Source organism: Prosopis cineraria, unplaced genomic scaffold, assembly GCF_029017545.1.
Source record: "Prosopis cineraria cultivar Desert tree isolate PC_DT_omini unplaced genomic scaffold, ASM2901754v1 PC7, whole genome shotgun sequence".
NCBI lineage: Eukaryota > Viridiplantae > Streptophyta > Magnoliopsida > Fabales > Fabaceae > Prosopis > Prosopis cineraria.
In genome coordinates this window covers 31,058,381-31,077,979 of record NW_026555338.1, presented here as the reverse complement: position 1 = coordinate 31,077,979, position 19,599 = coordinate 31,058,381, and the positions used below count along the sequence as shown (strand labels likewise).

Below are 19,599 nucleotides of genomic sequence, written 5' to 3'. Positions count from 1 at the left end.
TATTTTTTACTTTTTTTGGAAGAAGTCAATTTACACCAAATTAATTCCCTCTGTTCAGCGTGTCATAAAAGATATTCAAGTTGTTCATCTTTAAGGTTAAAAAATAATTGAGTTCATCTATAATGACTTCGTGGATCTTGGTAATAGCCTAATTATTTTGGCTTCCATTGCTAATCCAAACTTGCACCAAGATATAGTAAAATCGAATCCAGATTCCATGCGAGGGAGGGATTAATCTCCTGTGGAATACATGAATATATTTGAAAAACTTAGGCATTCAAATTAAATCAATATTGCAAAAGACGTTTAGCTGGCTTGAAAAGCTGTGACCCATGAATGTTTGACAGAAGCATGTGAATAATTTGACACTGAAAGTTATACAGAGGGAGGTCTTGGCTGCATAATCATACAAAATAAATGGACTAATCATCAATGCTCAAGTTCTTGAACCAAAAGTGTAATATAAGCAACATGCATGAATACAATTAAATATGATGTGTATTACTGAAAATTTGAACTTTACATATTCCATAAAAGTGTAAACAAGGAAGAAAGAACCTCATGATGCTATCATTTGGAAACCATTAAATTTTTATCTCGCTAATATATCAGAGATGGTCAAGCTATTAGCTGAATAAACAATGGGCCTTGTAAGATGTTCATTTCCTGCACTAGCATGATCTCTAAAGCAAAATGCAGGTCTCTTTAGCAAACGAGGCTTGGCACTTTCATTTGTCAACATTGACAAAATTTCCGACATGGTGGGCCTATCAGCTGGCCGTTCTTCTGTACGTAATAGACCAACATGAATGCATCTCAAAACTTGATCTAGAACAACGAAATCGTTTATCGTTAGATCTACCAATTTCAAAGCTGCTGCTTCACCTTCTCTCCAAAGCTCCCATGCCTAAGGCGTGTTAAATGCTACCCATTTCAAGCACTAACTACACAAAGGACTTATATATGGTAGAAAATTTACTGTGAAATTGAAAACACTATTGTAGTTTGACTTAAAAGATTTTGTTAATGGAGGAATATTTTTATTCAAAACATAAGCTGCACACGGCATGCATATATACAGTGAGACGCGATCGTAATCCTCGCATATGTTCTGCCTAAGATATCTCCTGTGACCTCACGATATTTACAATTAAAATAATAATATCTAAATCCCTATAGTCACGTCCTTTAGTTATGCCGCATATCACGCATGAGCCCACGTGAATAGTTATTACGCATGAGAGTACCATGCATGCATGCTTTCACTCCCCCTCAAGTTGGAGTGTGGAGGTCCGTAACACCCAATTTGCTAGTTAGATCATGATGGCGTTCCTTGATCAAGGCCTTCGTAAATATGTCAGCCACCTGATGCTTGGTCCAAATCTTTCGTGGGGATATTTCCTTGGACTGTATCCGCTCGCGAACGAAGTAGCAATCCATTTCGACATGCTTAGTTCGCTCATGAAAGACGAGGTTTGCTGCTATATGAAGTGCAGCCTGATTGTCACAATAAAGAGGAGTAGCTTCTGAGCAACGAATACCCAGTTCTTTGAGCAACCATCTCAACCAAACTACTTCACTCACAGTACAAGCCATCGCACGATATTCTGCCTCTGCGGATGATTTAGACACAACACTTTGTCTCTTAGAACGCCATGAGATTGGAGAACCGTCGAGACTAACAAAGTATCCAGTACACGACCTCCTCGTCATTGGGCAGCCTGCCCAATCGGCGTCACAGTATGCAACGAGCCCCAATGAACCAGAGCTTCTCATAATAATTCCTTGTCCTGGAGTCACTTTTAAGTAGCGGAGGATGCGTTCTGCAGCGTCCATGTGGATCTTACGTGGTGACCCACTAAACTGACTCAATACATTAACAGCATAGGTGATGTCAGGACGTATGATAGTGAGGTACTAGAGTGATCCTAACAAGCGACGATATCGTCCTTCATTAGCAAAAGGGTCTTCGTCTATAGGTTTTAATCTACAACTTTGTTCCGTGGGAGTATAGCATGGTCTACACCCCATCATTCCACTATCTTTCAAAATGTCTAGGATGTATTTTCGTTGACTAAGCATGAACCCCTCACTAGATCGGGCAACTTCAATGCCTAAGAAGTACTTTAGCTTCCCCAGGTCTTTGATGCTGAATTGCTGATGGAGGAAAGTCTTTACACTCTGCATGTGAGTCTCATCATTACCTACCAATAAAACATCATCCATATAGATAAGGGCTGCTGTGAACCGCTCCCCCTGTCGATGAAGGAAAAGAGAATGGTCGGCAGGAGAATGTATAAAACCACGTGCAAGAAGGGCATCCGTGAATTTGTGATACCAGTTCCGTAAAGCCTGTCGCAAACCATATAGGGACTTCCGTAATCGACACACCTTGTGCGGTCCAGAACGATGGAAACCCTGTAAGATCTTCATATATACTTCCTCATCGAGGTCGCTATAGAGAAAAGCATTGTTTATGTTGAGTTGGTGGACAAACCAATTCATCTTGGCAGCAAGGGCAAGAAGGCACCGTACGGTCACAAGCTTAGCAACCGGAGCAAATGTCTCATGAAAGTCAATACCCTCTCGTTGAGTAAATCCTTTTGCTACGAGGTGAGCCTTATATTACTCTACCTCTCTCGTGGGTTTATACTTAACTTTGTATACCCATTTCGAGTCAATAGCATGTTTGCCAGGTGGGAGATCGACAATCGACCATGTACCATTCTGTTCAAGAGCCTCGATCTCACATGCTATGGCCTCACGCCAATGTGCATGTCGGACTGCTTCTGTAAAATGCTTGGGCTCATCTTGCTTATCAATTGCTGCCAAGAATGCTTTGTGCGAGGAAGAGAAACGCACGTTAGAAACAAAATTAGTAAGAGGGTGTGCAGTGGAGTTACCTGATACAGATATCGAGATCCCTGAAGAGGGTAGAGTAGGATGAGACGGATGGGCTAAAGAAGTTGGAAGGTCGAGGTCATAATCTCCTAAATGGCTTGGTGCTTGCCTGGTTTGTTGACTACGACGAACTGCGTTAATTTGTTCAACTTCTACAGTAGGAAGACAGTCAACCGATTGCTCAGTACTTGATGCAGCACCAGTCTTACCAAGAGAAGAATGACTAGTAAGTGGTACCTCTAATGCATGTGCTACCTCCTCATCATCAATAATGGCACCATGGGTAGGTGGCTTACTAACCAAAGCTGTAGTCTCGGTTTGTAGGCTCTGGAAGGGAAACTGAGTTTCCAAGAAAACCACATGGCGTGATACATAGACTTCTCCACTATGGATATCGTACAAGCTATATCCCTTCTGGCCTGTGGGGTATCCGATGAAGACACACGCTCTCCCACGTTCATCAAACTTATCTACAATTCTTGAGTTGTGTACATATGCCAAACACCCAAAACTGTGTAAGTGTTCACATGTCGGTGTCTTACCAAGTAGCACCTCATATGGTGTTTTATGACACAACACCCTCGACGGGAGGCGATTGATAAGGTGCACAACTGTCAACACACACTCCCCCCAAAATGACGTTGGCAAGCCTGCTTGAAAACGTCATGCTCAGCCACCTCCAATATATATCGATGTTTGCGCTCCACAACCCCATTTTGCTATGGGGTATATGGGCACATGGTTTGTAGTGTAATGCCCTTCTCAACATACAATGCAAGCATAAAGCTGGACTAGAATTCTAAGCCATTATCTGTGCGAATTGTTTTCACTTGTGCCCCATACTATGTTTCTATCATGGTCAAGAACATTGGTAAATATGTTTTCACATCTGACTTATGCTTCATAAGATAGACCCAAACAGTTCGACTAAAGTCATCTACAATGGTGAGGAAGTAATGTGCACCTGACAAAGATGGTACTTTATATCCACCCCATATATTGTAACACCCTCAAAAATACAAACCAATTTTTTGCAAATTATTAAAACCATTATCGTGGTAGAAAATTTTCTTACCATGATACATTCAAAACATAACACAAGTCTTAAAATATCTAAAAAGGTAATTAAAACCATGAGAGACAGACATAATCCTCATGGAATGATATTCAAATCAGATCATACATCAAGAGGGACAGACATAATCCTCTTGGTCATATAAATACTTTTAATAAAAAGGATTAGAGTTTACATGCTTCACAAAGAAGATATGTCCTAAGTTGGCACAAGATACATTGTATAATCCAAAATAAGAGGCAACGCAAAAGATGGTGTCTCATACATTATAGTTACACCTCTGGTGCTTTCTCGGCCGGACTCGCTCCTATAAAAATATTAACTAAGGGGAATGAGACTTAAAAGTCCCAGTAACCAAAAATTAATACGTAATGATGCATGCGGTTGTAACTAATCATGCGATTGCTAAGTGGGCATATAAAATATTTAACCGAACAATATTTTCAAACAAACTGAACAAGTATTTAATTTGCATGACTGCACCTTATATCCTCCTTTCGCCATGCTCAGACGCCAAATCACCCAGCCAAAGGTGAGTTGGACCAACCGAGAAGCCACTCATTGGGTCCAATGAGGGCTTACCACGTGTTAATAATTAACCGAACAGAAATTCCCATTCACAACGCATTAATAATGGTTACCTTGTGTCTTGAATAACAAGTTCCCATTCACAACTCCTTTTTCACCACTATCTTTGTCAATATAATCTACATAATTATTTCACAATACTATATATTAATTTTATATTAAAATAAATAACTCTAATTTAAAGAGTTAGAAAGTCTTAGATCTATAATCTATATTAACACTAATTTAAGATTTATGCCTCATTTAACTTCTCAAATTCTTTTCTAAAATTCCCATACCCTAATAAACTATTTTTTTATCCTCAAATCACTTCTAGTATCACAATTTCATGCTTCTATATTTTAAAAAATTCGTCCAAAAATAAATTAAAATTTTAGAATTATCCTCAAGCCTCAAATCACCTTTCTATATCCTCAAAAATACCTATTCATACTTAAATAAATATTTAATAATCAGAGGTTCATCCCCACATCTCAGATTTGACATAAATTCAACCATATAGATCTAGAGTTTAACTCAAAAATTCTTAAACATGAGTTTCAACCTCAAGAAAATATTCTATAATATTTATTATATCCCTAAGAGTTTTAACCTATATTTTTAATCTATCAAATCATCAGATTAACTATCCTATAGAAAAATCTTAATCAGAATATTTACTCTATCCTACAAAATAATCATATTTCTAGAAAGCTAATACTATTAGAAAATAACTATAAAATTAATTTTGTAATTAAATAATTTTTTAAATGCTAATCTAAACAGGAAAGTTAGAACATACCTAAAGAAAAAGAAAATAATCCTCCCTTGCAAGAAGACGTCGAGCAACGTGAGAGGAAAAGAGAAAAATAATATAAAAATGAGATTGTGGGTCCTAAAATTATATTAAAAAAACTATAGGTCTGAATTTAATTATTCAAACCTTTAGGCCATTACTTGCAATTTTCTCTAAATTGCATCTTGGGCCCTTAGTTACAATTTTCACAATTGCATAAACTTTTCTTTTCTTCCTTCCTCTGCACGCTCTCGCTTTCTTTTATACATGAGGAATCCTTTCCTCATCCCACATCTAACCGATGTGGGACTTCTACACCCCCCTTTCATTTTTTTTTACTTTCTTTTCTTTTTTTTTTAAACTCACACACACACAATAATTTTTTTTAAATCTTAAAATTATATCTTAACAAAATATTTCTTATATAATTTTAAATCTAAGTTTTTAATTCATAATTAAATTTCTAACCATATTATTATTTCTGAATAATCTCAAATAATATAAATTCCTATTATTATTTATTTATTTATTTAAATAAAAACTTAAATTTCACAACAATTTTTTTTTTCTAAAAAAAATTTAGGATGTTACAATTCTCCCCTCCTTTTAGAAATTTTGTCCTCAAAATTTAATGTTGGTAAGCTTAGAAACTAAGTACCTAAGCAAATAAATGTGGATAATCTCGCCTCATACTCTCCTCGGTCTCCCAAGTAGCATCACCTAGGGCTCCACCCTTCCAAATCACCTTCACAAGTTGGATAGTCTTATTGCACAGTTGTTTGTCCTTAAAGTCCTCAATTCGCTCTGGTTCGGATCTAAAGGTCAAATTCTCCCTCAATTCCACTTCTTCAAGTTCAATAACATGGGAGGAATCCGGGTTGTACTTCTTCAATTGTGATATGTGGAACACATTATGGATACCTGCAATCTATGGAGGCAATGCAACTTTATATGCAGCAGGTCCAATTCGCTCCAAGATCTCATACGGGCCCATAAATCTAGGTGTCAACTTCTTTCCTTAATGGATCTACCAATGCCTGTCACCAGAGAAACCTTCAAAAATACATGATCTCCTACTTCAAACTCTAACGGCCGTCTTCTCTTATCAGCATAGCTTTTCTGTCGACTCTGAGCTGTTAGCAATTTTTGCTTAATCATTGCAGTCTTCTGGGTGGTCTGCTCTACAATTTCTGGACCAATGGTACTCCTCTCACTTAATTCTGTCCAACACAAAGGCAATCTACACTTCCTTCCATACAAGGCCTCATAAGGCGCCATCCCAATACTAGAATGATAGCTGTTATTATAAGCAAATCCAGCTAATGGCAAATGACTATCCCAACTACCTGATAGTTCAATGGCACAAGCTCTCAACATGTCCTCCAAAGTCTGGATCGTCTTCTATGTTTGTCCATCTGTTTGGGGGTGGTATGCGGTGCTAAAACTCAGTCTGGTACCCATAGCCTTTTGTAGTGCACCACAAAAGTTAGAAGTGAACCTTGGGTCACGATCTGACACAATTCTAGAGGGTATACCATGAAGTCTAACTATCTCCTTGATGTATATCTCAGCAAATTTTTCTAATGTAGAGGTAAACTTGATTGCCAAAAAGTGATCCGATTTGGTGGGTCGGTCTACTATCACCCAAATAGCATCCTTACTCGAGGGTGTTCTTGGCAATCCAGTGATGAAATCCATGGAAATATCATCCCATTTCCACTTTGGAATATCTAACGGTTGTAGTGTTCCAGCTGGCTTCTGATGTTCTATCTTTATCTTCTGACATGTTAAACATCTAGAAACAAATTCGGTTACATCTTTCTTCATTCCTGGCCACCACCAACCTCGCTTCAAATCATGGTACATTTTAGTTATACCGGGATGAATTGTATATTTGCTCCTATGAGCCTCTTCTAAAAGGATATTCCTCAATCTTGGATCATTAGGTACACAAACTCTACCTTTATATCTTATCACTGTGTCATCAGAGATGGTAAAATTTGGAGCTTTACTTGCTATTATCTCCTTCCTTATATTCTTCAAGTAGTCATCACTCTGCTGTGAGACTCTGAGATCTTCCCAAAATTTGCTCTCAAAGTCTGCTACCTGGAGTATGGCCATTTGATGTTCAATCACATCCACTGAAACATCATGAAAACTATTCCACAAATGATATTCATGAACCATCAAATGTGCAGCATGAATAGTCTTTCTACTTAAGGCGTTAGCTACCACGTTAGCCTTACCCGAATGGTAATGTAATTCAAAGTCATAATCCTTCAAAAATTCCATCCATCGCTGCTGCCTCATATTAAGCTCTTTCTGATCAAATAAATACTTCAAGCTTTTATGGTCACTGAAGATTTGAAACTTAGATCCATACAAGTAGTGTCTCCATATCTTCAGAGCAAACACAACTGCAGCAAGTCATGTGTAGGGTAATTTTCCTCGTGTGGCCTCAACTGTCTAGAGGAATAGGCAACCACTCGGTCATCTTACATCAAAACGCATCCTAAACCCTTTAAAGAAGCATTAGTGTACAGAGTGTACGGCACCACAGGGTCAGGAATAGTCAACACTAGAGTAGTGGTTAACCTCTTTTTCAATTCTTAGAAAGCAGCTTCACATTTGTCAGTCCAACTAAACGGGGCATCCTTCTTAGTTAGCTTAGTTAAGGGCATCGCAATTTGCGAAAATCCCTTAATAAAGCGACGATAGTAACCTGCTAAACCTAGAAAGCTTCGTATCTCTGTAACAGATTTTGGCTGTTCCCACTTCATCACTGCATCAATCTTGCTAGGATTCACCGCAACTCCATCTCTGGACACAACATGGCCTAAAAACTTTACTTCTTGGAGCCAAAATTCACACTTGCTTAATTTGGCATAATGCTTATGTTCCCTCAAAACTTGCAAGATGATTCTTAAATGCTCGCCATGGGCCTCCTCATCCTTTGAATAAATAAGAATGTCATCAATAAACACTACTACAAACTTATCTAAATAGGGTCGAAAGATCCTATTCATATAATCCATAAGCATTCGTAAGTCCAAACGGCATCACCATGAATTCATAATGCCCATATCTCGTCCGAAACGCTGTCTTAGGTATATCCTCCACTCTTACTCTCAATTGGTGGTACCCTGACCTTAAGTCAATCTTTGAGAAAATTACGGATCCCACAAGCTGATCCAGTAAGTCATCAATTCTCGGAAGTGGATATTTGTTCTTGATGGTTACTTTGTTCAATTGTCTATAATCAATGCACAATCAGAGGTTTCCGTCCTTCTTCTTTACAAAAAAGATTGGAGATCCCCAAGGTGAAACACTCGGTCTGATGAAACCCTTCTCAAGTAGCTCTTCAATTTGCTTTTTCAGTTCTGCTAACTCTGAGGGGGACATCCGATAAGGAGCCTTAGAAATTGGTCCTGTACCGGGTACCAATTCAATTGAGAACTCTACCTCGCGCTTTGGGGGTAAACCGGAGACTTCGTCTGGAAATACATCCGCAAATTCTTTGACAATTGGGATATTCTTCACGCCTTTATCAATCTCAGCTTGGATGGAGAATAAAACCATGTAGGCCTGGCAACCCTTCTTCATATATCTATCAACTTGCGCTACCGACAAGAATACATGATCTTGAGTCTCGACTGGAGTCACCGACAAAGAAGATAAAGACACACTCCTCTCTCTACAATCTAAGATAGCATCATTTGCAGCCATCCAATTCATTCCCACAATTACATCCATACCTCTCAATGGTAGGATAATTAAGTCCATAGTTATTTTCCTATTTTTAAACTTGACCACTAGGTTAAGGCATGCCTTAGCGGTCCTCACAGATTCTCCCGTAGGAGTAGACACATTCATTTCAAAAGGTAAAATACACACACAAAAATCAAGATTCTTTACACAAGTTTCAGAAATAAAAGAGTGTGTAGCACCTAAATCAAACAGTGCAACAATATCATGATGAAGGATTTTGATGTTACCTTTAATGGCATCTGGGGAGTTCATCGTGTCCTGAGTAAGGGCAAACACACGGCCAGAGACAGTAGGATGTTGGGAAGGGTTCTTCATATTTGAGCCCTGGTTGTCCCCACAAAACTTTACAATGTGACTGGGTTTCCCACAAATGTAACAGACCCAGCACTGTCCGAAATGACGACGCTTGCATTTAGTGCACTGCTGAGAGCTTGCTGTACTCGGGCCAGGGGTAGATACTGTTGGGCTCCTCTGTGACCCGTGATAACTACTATGATAGCTCCTCTGTCCTTGGCCCCTTTGAAATGGACCCTTCTGTCTTCCTTGGTTCCATGAGCTACTCAAACCCTGATGGTTTTTCTTCATAATGCCTCCGGTGGGTCGAGGGTAGGTTGGGGGTCTACTATATGAATAACCCCTCTTCTCTCTCTCGACTCCTTCTTACTGCGAGCTACTACTTGTAGTTTTATGCACATTTCGTCATAATCTCGGATATCTAGATGAGCCAATTGCTCCCTCAATTCTAGTCTAGCCTTCTCCAATAAGTGCTTGGCCTTTCATTCAGAATCATCCCTATACTGCAGGTACGTGGAGTATCTAGATAACTCCTGAAACTTAACAATGAATGTGTCCTCATCGAAGTTCCCTTGCTTAAAGGCATGGAACTCCACTTCCTTCTCAGACCTTAACTCTGATGGAAAGTAATGCCTGAATAATTTTTCCTTGAATTCCTCCCAGGTGAGTGTAGAATCATCCCTGGGCCTTGCTGTCTCCCACCAATCTCTTGCTCCTTTTACTAGGAGCACTAATGCTACTTGTACTTTTTGATTGCTAGTGCATGTGACTACTCGAAAGATGGACTCGAGTCTCTTCACCCATTCCTCTACCACGGATGGTTTAAGGTTACCATCAAACGTAGGAGGGTTAAACTTCTTAACAGTTTCCCACACATCAGTAATGGTCGGTGGGGCTCTCTGTTCCTCCTGCCTAATTTCCTCCCTTCTAGACTCATGATCTCTCAGAGTGGCAGGATGTGAGGAACTGCCTTCCCCCACATAACTCTCAACATGAGCCCTATCTCTATTTTCAGTTACCTTTTGCCTCTTTAGCTCCATCAACTCTTGTTCGTATCCTTGAACCTTGTCTGTTAATGTTTTTACAAGCATTCTCAATTCCGCCAAGTCAGGCTCCTCATTTGGCAGTGGCGGTGGTAGATGTTCATGTTAGAATCCTGAGTTACCGCAAGTAACAGGCATTTTCTCTCCCCTCCTAAAGGATACAAGATATAAATAATAAAATTAACCTAGTTATATAATGGCCATACAATGAGAAACACCATAACAATGTATATTGCCAACCGACTATATGTAATGCACCACACATAATAAATACATATTAAATTCACACAAATAATAGTTTCAAACAAAAGTTTAAATAAGTGTTACTAAAATAAAGGCTCGAAACATGATGCTCTGATACCAATATGTAACACCCTCAAAAATACAAATTGATTTTTCGTAAATTATTAAAACCATTATCGTGGTAGAAAATTTTCTTACCATGATACATCCAAGACATAACACAAGTCTTAAAATATCCAAAAAGGTAATTAAAACCATGAGGGACAGACATAATCTTCATGGCATGATATTTAAATCAGCTCATACATCAAGAGGGACATATAATCCTCTTGGTCATATAAATACTTTTAATAAAAAGGATTAGAGTTTACATGCTTTACAAAGAAGATATGTCCTAAGTTGGCACAAGATACATTGTATAATCCAAAATAAGAGGCAACATAAAAGATGGTGTCTCATACACCATAGTTACACCTCTGGTGCTTTCTCGGCCGGACTCGCTCTTGTAAAAATATTAACCACGGGAAATGAGACTTAAAAGTCCCAGTAACCAAAAATTAATATGTAATGATGCATGCAGTTGTAACTAATCATGCGATTGCTAAGTGGGTATATAAAACATTTAACCGAACAATATTTTCAAACAAACCGAACAAGTATTTAATTTGTATGACTGCACCTTATATCCTCCTTTCGCCATGCTCGGACGCTAAATCACCCGGCCAAAGGTAAGTTGGACCAACCGACACGCCACTCATTGGGTCTAATGAGGGCTTACCACGTAGTAATAATTAACCGAACAGAAATTCTCATTAACACCATACATTAAAATACCCTGACAAGTCATGCATCATTCAAATATCCAAACAGAATATATCCGAACAATAATATCTCATCATGATAAACAAAAATAAATTTTTTAACCCACTTGGTAATAATTTCAAACAAGTATATACAGTATTTATTTTCAATAATTCATAATTTTTTCAAATAATAAAAACAACACATAACCATTTACAAACACACCCATCACAACACATTAATAATGGTTACCTTGTGTCTTGAATAATAAGTTCCCCTTCACAACTCCTTTTTCACCACTATCTTTGTCAATATAATCTACATAATTATTTCACAATACTATATATTAATTTTACATTAAAATAAATAACTCTAATTTAAAGAGTTAGAAAGTCTTAGATCTATAATCTATATTAACACTAATTTAAGATTTATGCCTCATTTAACTTCTCAAATTCTTTTCTAAAATTCCCATACCCTAATAAACTATTTTTTTTATCCTCAAATCACTTCTAGTATCATAATTTCATGCTTCTATATTTTAAAAAATTCATCCAAAAATAAATTAAAAATTTTAGAATTATCCTCAAGCCTCAAATCATCTTTCTATATCCTCAAAAATACCTATTCATACTTAAATAAATATTTAATAATCTGAGATTCATCCCTACATCTCAGATTCGACATAAATTCAACCATATAGATCTAGAGTTTAACTCAAAAATTCTTAAACATGAGTTTCAACCTCAAAAAAATATTCTATAATATTTATTATATTCCTAAGAGCTTTAACCTATATTTTTAATCTATCAAATCATCAGATTAACTATCCTATAGAAAAATCTTAATCAGAATATTTACTCTATCCTACAAAATAATCATATCACTAGAAAGCTAATACTATTAGAAAATAACTATAAAATTAATTTTGTAATTAAATAATTTTTTAAATGCTAATCTAAACAGGAAAGTTAGAACATACCTGAAGAAAAAAAAATAATCCCCCCTTACAAGAAGACGCTGAGCAACGTGAGAGGAATAGAGAAAAATAATATAAAAATAAGATTGTGGGTCCCAAAATTATATTAAAAAAAACTATAAGTCTGAATTTAATTATTCAAACTTTTATGCCATTACTTGTAATTTTCTCGAAATTGCATCTTGGGCCCTTAGTTACAATTTTCACAATTGCATAAACTTTTCTTTTCTTCCTTTCTCTGCACGCTCTCGCTTTCTTTTATACATGAGAAATCCTTTCCTCATCCCACATCTAACTGATGTGGGACTTCTACACCCCCCTTTCTTTTTTTTTTACTTTCTTTTCTTTTTTTTTTAAACTCACACACACATAATAATTTTTTTAAAATCTTAAAATATATCTTAACAAAATATTTTTTATATAATTTTAAACCTAAGTTTTTAATTCATAATTAAATTTCTAACCATATTATTATTTCTGAATAATCTCAAATAATATAAATTTCTATTATTATTATTTATTTATTTATTTAAATAAAAACTTAAATTTCACAACAATTTTTTTTATCTAAAAAAAATCAGGATGTTCCATATATCGCAATGGATCATGTCAAAACAAGAAGAGGTTTTTATTGTACTAGAAGGAAATACAAGACGGGTCTGTTTTGCTCTTAAATAAGAATCACAGTGTGCCAAGAGCTCATTATTGAAAGCATTTGAGAGTAAACTCATTTTCTTCATTTTGTCTTCAGGAGGGTGCCCGAGTCGATGATGCCAAACCTGCAGATCCACTGTGTTTCGCACATTCATCACACTTCGCACCTGTGTGGCTGCCTTTTGTGACATTTCCGACTCGAACATATATAGCCCATCTCGTTCTCTAGCCACTCCAATCAGGGTCCTCGATCTGTAGTCCTGGATAAGACAAATATTATGCACAAGAATCACCATATAATCATATTGTTTTGGCAGCTTCATTATAGACAACAAATTGCATTTAAAATCTGGGATATATAGAACTTTGTCTAGCTGTAGATGATCATTTATTATAGCCTGCCCAATGCCTGCCACTTGCATACTATCTCCATTAGGAATTTGCACTGGAGGCTGATTTAAAGCCTTTGAAATGTTATGCAACAACGTTGGGTTGCAAACTATGTGGTCGGTTGCCCCTGTGTCAATCACCTAGCTATTATTAGAATTCACCATACCTACCATATTGGCTCACGGTCCACTTTCAACCTTATTGACGTCTATTTCTTGGTTGATGCATTATAGAAGGCATTCATATTGATCAGTTGTCAATCCTGGAATAGGACTCTCAGTCATGCTCACCTGTACAGCACGTGGCATACCCTTTTTCTCACCCCAGTTTGTCCGTCTTTCTCGTTTGTCACGACTCCCTTTCTTCCAATCTTCAGGGAACCCAATCAACTCGTAACATCGATCTTCTGTATGTCCTAACTTTTGGCAATGATTGCATTTAGGCTTTTCCCTTTTTCCATCTCTGGATACTTTATCAGTACGCACTTGAAACGCCGCACTTTCAATCATAGGCCTCTGCATAGCTGAAACTTGCCTTTGTTGTTCATCCTCTGCAACCAGGTGGTATGCTTGTCCCAACCTTGGTGTGGGTTTCATACTAAGAATCTGAGTTTTAATGGTGTTGGATGCCTCATCTAGTCCCATGAGAAACTCGTACAAGCGATCTCGTTCCTTCATTTCAATAAGCTGCTTTCCAATATCACACGTGCATTTACCACACTCGCACTTAGGCATCGGCATGATCATCTCTATTTCATCCCACAAGCTTTTCAGCTTGGTGTAGTAAGTGGGTGCTGAAGATCGATCCTGCCGCATCATTGCTACCTACCTTCAGAGTTCATATACGCGAGGCGCATTACCTTTTCTGAATCGTTCCTCGAGATCTGTCCATATCTCACGAGCACTCTTAGCGTAACGTACGCTAATGTGAACATCCTTGTCCATCGAACTCTTCAACCATCCCTTCACCATTGCGTTGTAACGCATCCACGCACTGAGTTCCGACGAGTCGACAGACGGCATTGACGGTGTGCCATCAACGAATCCTATTTTGTTCTTAGCAAAGAGAGCGTTCGCCATGTCATTCACCTACTCCGCATAGTTGCCTTCATTAAGCAGCTCACTGACATAAACTTGCCCTGGGTTATCAGATGGGTGTAAGTAATAAGGAGACAATGTGTCGCTACTGTTCTTCCCATCGGCACCACTATTAGCTTCATCAGTTTCAATCATGGTTGAACACAAACAAGGTATTCAGGACCTCAACTCTGATACTAAAAAGATTTTGTTAATGGAGGAATATTTTTATTCAAAACATAAGCTGCACACGGCATGCATATATACAGTGAGACGTGATCGTAATCCTCGCGTATGTTCTGCCTAAGATATCTCCTGTGATCTCATGATATTTACAATTAAAATAATAATATCTAAATCCCTATAGTCACGTGCTTTAGTTATGCCGCATATCACGCATGAGCCCACGTGAATAGTTATTATGCACGAGAGTACCATGCATGCATGCTTTCAGACTTACATGTCCCACTAAATTGAATGGGCCATTGGCATTGTAAAAGCTGTTGTTTCTTCTGCCACTCAATCTCAAGCATTAGGATTCCAAAGCTGTAGACATCTGACTTTGTAGAAAAGAATCCTCTCAATTACATATTCAAGAGGCATGTATCCACTGCTTAGATTTATGTATGACAAAATACTTAGCTCATAATTCATACATACATGCATGCTTGCATGCATACATATACAACCTAAATATATATATAGACAAATCGAATGCAAAAAGGAAATATAATGCAGTAGCTATTTAAATAGTACAAGAATTAAATAGAAAACAAAAAGTCTTTAGCCAATGTGTACTCACAATGTACCAACAATTCTATTAGTGTTTCCCTCTGATTCTTGTGCAATAATTCTTGCTAAACCAAAATCAGAAATTTTGGGGATCATTTTTTTATTGAGTAGTATGTTACTTGCTTTCAAGTCTCTATGCAATATTTTTAATCTTGAGTATTTATGAATGTACAGTAATCCCCGAGCGATATCTTCAATTATGTTGAGTCTTTTCTTCCATTCAAGTAGCTTGCTTCTTGTAGGATCTTTGAAAGAAAATTGTCAACAACGGATGAGGAAGACAAACAATAAGCTTAGCAAGCAAATACCATTTGGTTTTAGTAACTTCTTGAAAAGCATGCATAGATTGAGGATGTCTTTCTTACCAAATAAGATGAAGTCCAAGCTTTTGTTGGGCATGTACTCATAAATTAAAATTTTCTCGTCTCCTTGAATGCAACAACCTAGTAGCTGGACAAGATTTTCGTGCTGGAGTTCCGATATTAGCTTCAACTCATTTGTGAATTCTGTCATTCCTTGTCTAGAGCTTCTTGAAAGTCTTTTAACAGCCACTTCTTTCCCTGTTTGTAGTCTTCCCTAAATAAAAATTAATGACTTGATCATAATATATCTTAATTTATCTATCAATTGAAATAATTCATTTGGAATGACCCTGTAGGGCTATACCTTATAAACATGTCCAAAGCCTCCCTCTCCCAACTTGTTCTCTGATGAGAAGCAATCTGTAGCTTTCAGGAGGGATGCATAACTAAACATTTTCAAATAACGTCCATTCTTATCATAGTTCTGTATGTCGTTTGCATTTGCAACTCCATTTGAAGTTTCCTCCATCTCTGATATTTGACTTTCTGCTGAAGTTTGAATGGGAGATGTAAATTCAACTCTAGGATTTATGATAGGTTACTTACATGTAATTATTGTGTACCTTTGACCCTGAGTTTCCTCTTTAATAGGAGCAACCACACAATTGCAGATATTATGAATAGAGTGATCACAGGGACAGCAATAAGTAATTTGTCTGTTTTTGCATTTGAATTTGATTCTTGGTAAGGTCTTACTGGCCCTGAACTTTTCTCTGGTGATGGGATCCCTGTATAATTAGCATAACATATTAGACAGTACTTTTAAACATTTGGAGTTTAAATTCTAATCGGAGCCAAAACTAACCAAAGGAATATGAGTGATACGATAGAATCTATTAATCACTAGATATTAGTGTCCGAATGATTCATCATGATACTCATCAATACAATGTTTAGTAGCTGCTTGAATGACCCACTGCTTTGAAATAACATCCCTTATAATCGATTGACCACATTCTGCATGTTCATCTGTTTCATTCGCATCATTTCGAGGTACGAACATGAGATACTCTCCATCTTCTTTTGAGACAATGGTGTAGTTATAGGAGCTTTGGGCTTCTTCTGACATGCTCTGGAACTTCCCGTTTCTAAATACCCCGCTTGCCCAATAAACCTATTGAAGATATTGCAAAAACACTTAAAAATTATAATTTTAATATTTTAACTTTATATAAAATTTTAATTCAATTCTTTAATTTTGTAAAATATTTTTTAAATCTTTTAATCCTAACATTATTAGTTTCAAGTGATTGTTTTTTGTACCGATTATTGTTATTAAGAAAATAAACTCAATATGTCAATCTTTGAAAGTTCAATAAAAAAATTTATTGGGATAAAAACAACAGTGTTGGCATTAAAGAATTTAAAAAACACTTTATAAATTTAATAGACTAAAATAAAATATTATATAAAGTTAAAGAACTAAATGTATCCTTTAACCTAAATTTATATTAATGGAACTCAAAAATAGAGTCCTTTAACTATTTTGTTCGACTAAAAACCTATTTAAGGGTATTCTATACCAACATTACAAATAGTAAATGAAATGTCAACATTATTCTCTATCCTTCATTACCTGCCCCCTTCTCCTAATGATTAATTGCCTCGTTCTGGTTCCCATTCCAATGTGAAAGGACCTGGATAAGGCATCCCACGAAAGTATGAAACTAATGACAAGTTTCTTCCAGTTTTGTGGTTAACGCCTAACCTCATTCCTGGAACAAGAGTATCAGTGGGATAATCAAAACTCTGACACAAGACAGTGTTTGTTCCATTTGGGTGGTGATGTTGCAGGACAAAGTTTCCAGTACTCAACAAGGTGGCATAAGTGTTGTTGATGAGATCTTGAGGTTGATCTGGAGGAGGAGAGAATTGGATAGTAGGCTCTTGACTTTGGTGCGTAATTTTCATCACGCCAGAATGATCCAAAGTTAAAGCTTCGGATTCTAAAGAAGTATTGAGACTTCGATCATTGGGATTGGCAATCCAAACTGGAGGATCATCATTCTTTGAATTGTAGACTAATAGGCAGTAAAAGGGAGCGTCATAGTACTTTGCTATTTTCTTGAAAGCCATGCAATGATGGCCCCTGGCTGAGCATGTAGAAGGGTTTGTGTGATTTAGCTGATCACCTGGCATCAAATGGTCACTCGTGTCTTGTGCATCACAAAAAATTCTCCAAATCCCCAGGATCCCCACAATAAGAACCCATAACACAACCTCAAGATTACTCTTCACAGACATGGTGGAGAGGCAAAGGGCATAACCAGCTAGAACTCAGTATTTCATGAAGCTTTTTGATGATATTTATTCATGGCGTAACATTTTGTTCTGTGTATTTGTTGTTGTTGTTGTTGTTGTTATTTGGGTTTTGGTCCTAGTTAATAACATTAACTGTCTCGGCGGCATTTGGCAAAACCCAGATTGATATCAACTTCATATCGATCAATTGTTTAAATTTTTATTATAAGGATTTGATTTGGTCTCAACTCTCAAGTCCTTTTCCTTCTCGTGAATTCTTGTTCTAAAGTCTTTGTGGACGGATTCAAGTTCAATGATTACTGGCTAATTAAGGGAGTGTTTCGGCAGATGCTTGGTTCAATTCCCCCCCCCCCCACCCCTTATTTTGATTTGACTCTCAGCAGCCCATCAGCCTTATGCTATGTAGTTTGTACGTTAACGTTAACTTTTTTAATCAATTTTGTTATATATATTGACAATATTTGATTTGAGATTTACAAAAGGAACATTTAAATATTTAAACTTCTTTGTTTTGTTGATATTAATTAAATATTAAAAATACGTGACTAAAGGGAAAAAAATGGTAGCCCTCTGGGAGAAAATAGTAAGTAAATAATAACTTAGATTTAAGTACATTAAAATTTGATTAAGTTTATGAAACTAACAACTTGCATTTAAAAAAAATAATAAGTTGTCATTTGCGTTAAACCAAGTTGTTATTTTCATAAATCCAAGTTACATATATTCAAGTAATTATTTTCTTATCTCAAGTCAAGTTATCATTTACTTTCAACTAAGTTGTTATATTCATACAATCAGGTTGTTATTTTGCCCTTGTTTTTCTTCTCTTGTGAGAAAGTTGACAGTGATTTTTCCTAGGTTTTTCTTCTATCCTTTGTTCTGAAATGAAAGATACAAACTTGTATTAATATTAATAAGTGGATATATCGTCAAGCCATTGTAGATGCTAAAGCTAATTTTTAGAAACAAAATGTTTATAATACATATCAGTGAACAAAAGATATTGTACGCATCATTTGAAAGTTGAAACTTTATGTTTGTGCCATGGTCACAGTGACTTGATGAATTTGTACAAGACTGCAAGAATTAAAGAAAACTAATGATTTGACAATACCCTGAATGCCCGATATTGATAATGAATCATAAGAAAATAAATGATATTGGAAACACACTTGAATTTGATTTGACATATCATCACAAAAATAAGTCATTTAAATTCCCATTAGACCAAAAACGAACATAAATCATATAGCTTATGATAATATCAATTTGGATTCCATCATATTTTGCGTTTTTGTCCTTTTTTTAATAAAAAAATATAAATTCTATCTTATTACTTTTCACACAATACACTGTAAGTATTTTTTTTACCATTTTTTATTTTTTTAAATTCCTCAATTTTTAAGTATAATAAATATAAATTTAGAAAAATATATCTACAAGTGCTTATAATTTCAATTAATTTTAAATTAATTTTATATATTTTATTTTGTTTTAATTGAATTCTTATAGTTTGATTTATTATATATATTAACTCTTGAAGATTAAATTTACTAATGAATTATCAAATTTTACAAAATAAAAGCACTCTTGAAG

The 19,599-nt window shown here is 36.3% G+C and overlaps 1 pseudogene; it reads right to left on the bottom strand.

Annotated features, from left to right (window-relative positions):
- Nucleotides 1-592: 592 nt before the first annotated feature.
- LOC129316729 (G-type lectin S-receptor-like serine/threonine-protein kinase At1g67520) lies at nt 593-17,985 on the bottom strand (annotated as a pseudogene).
- Nucleotides 17,986-19,599: the final 1,614 nt, after the last annotated feature.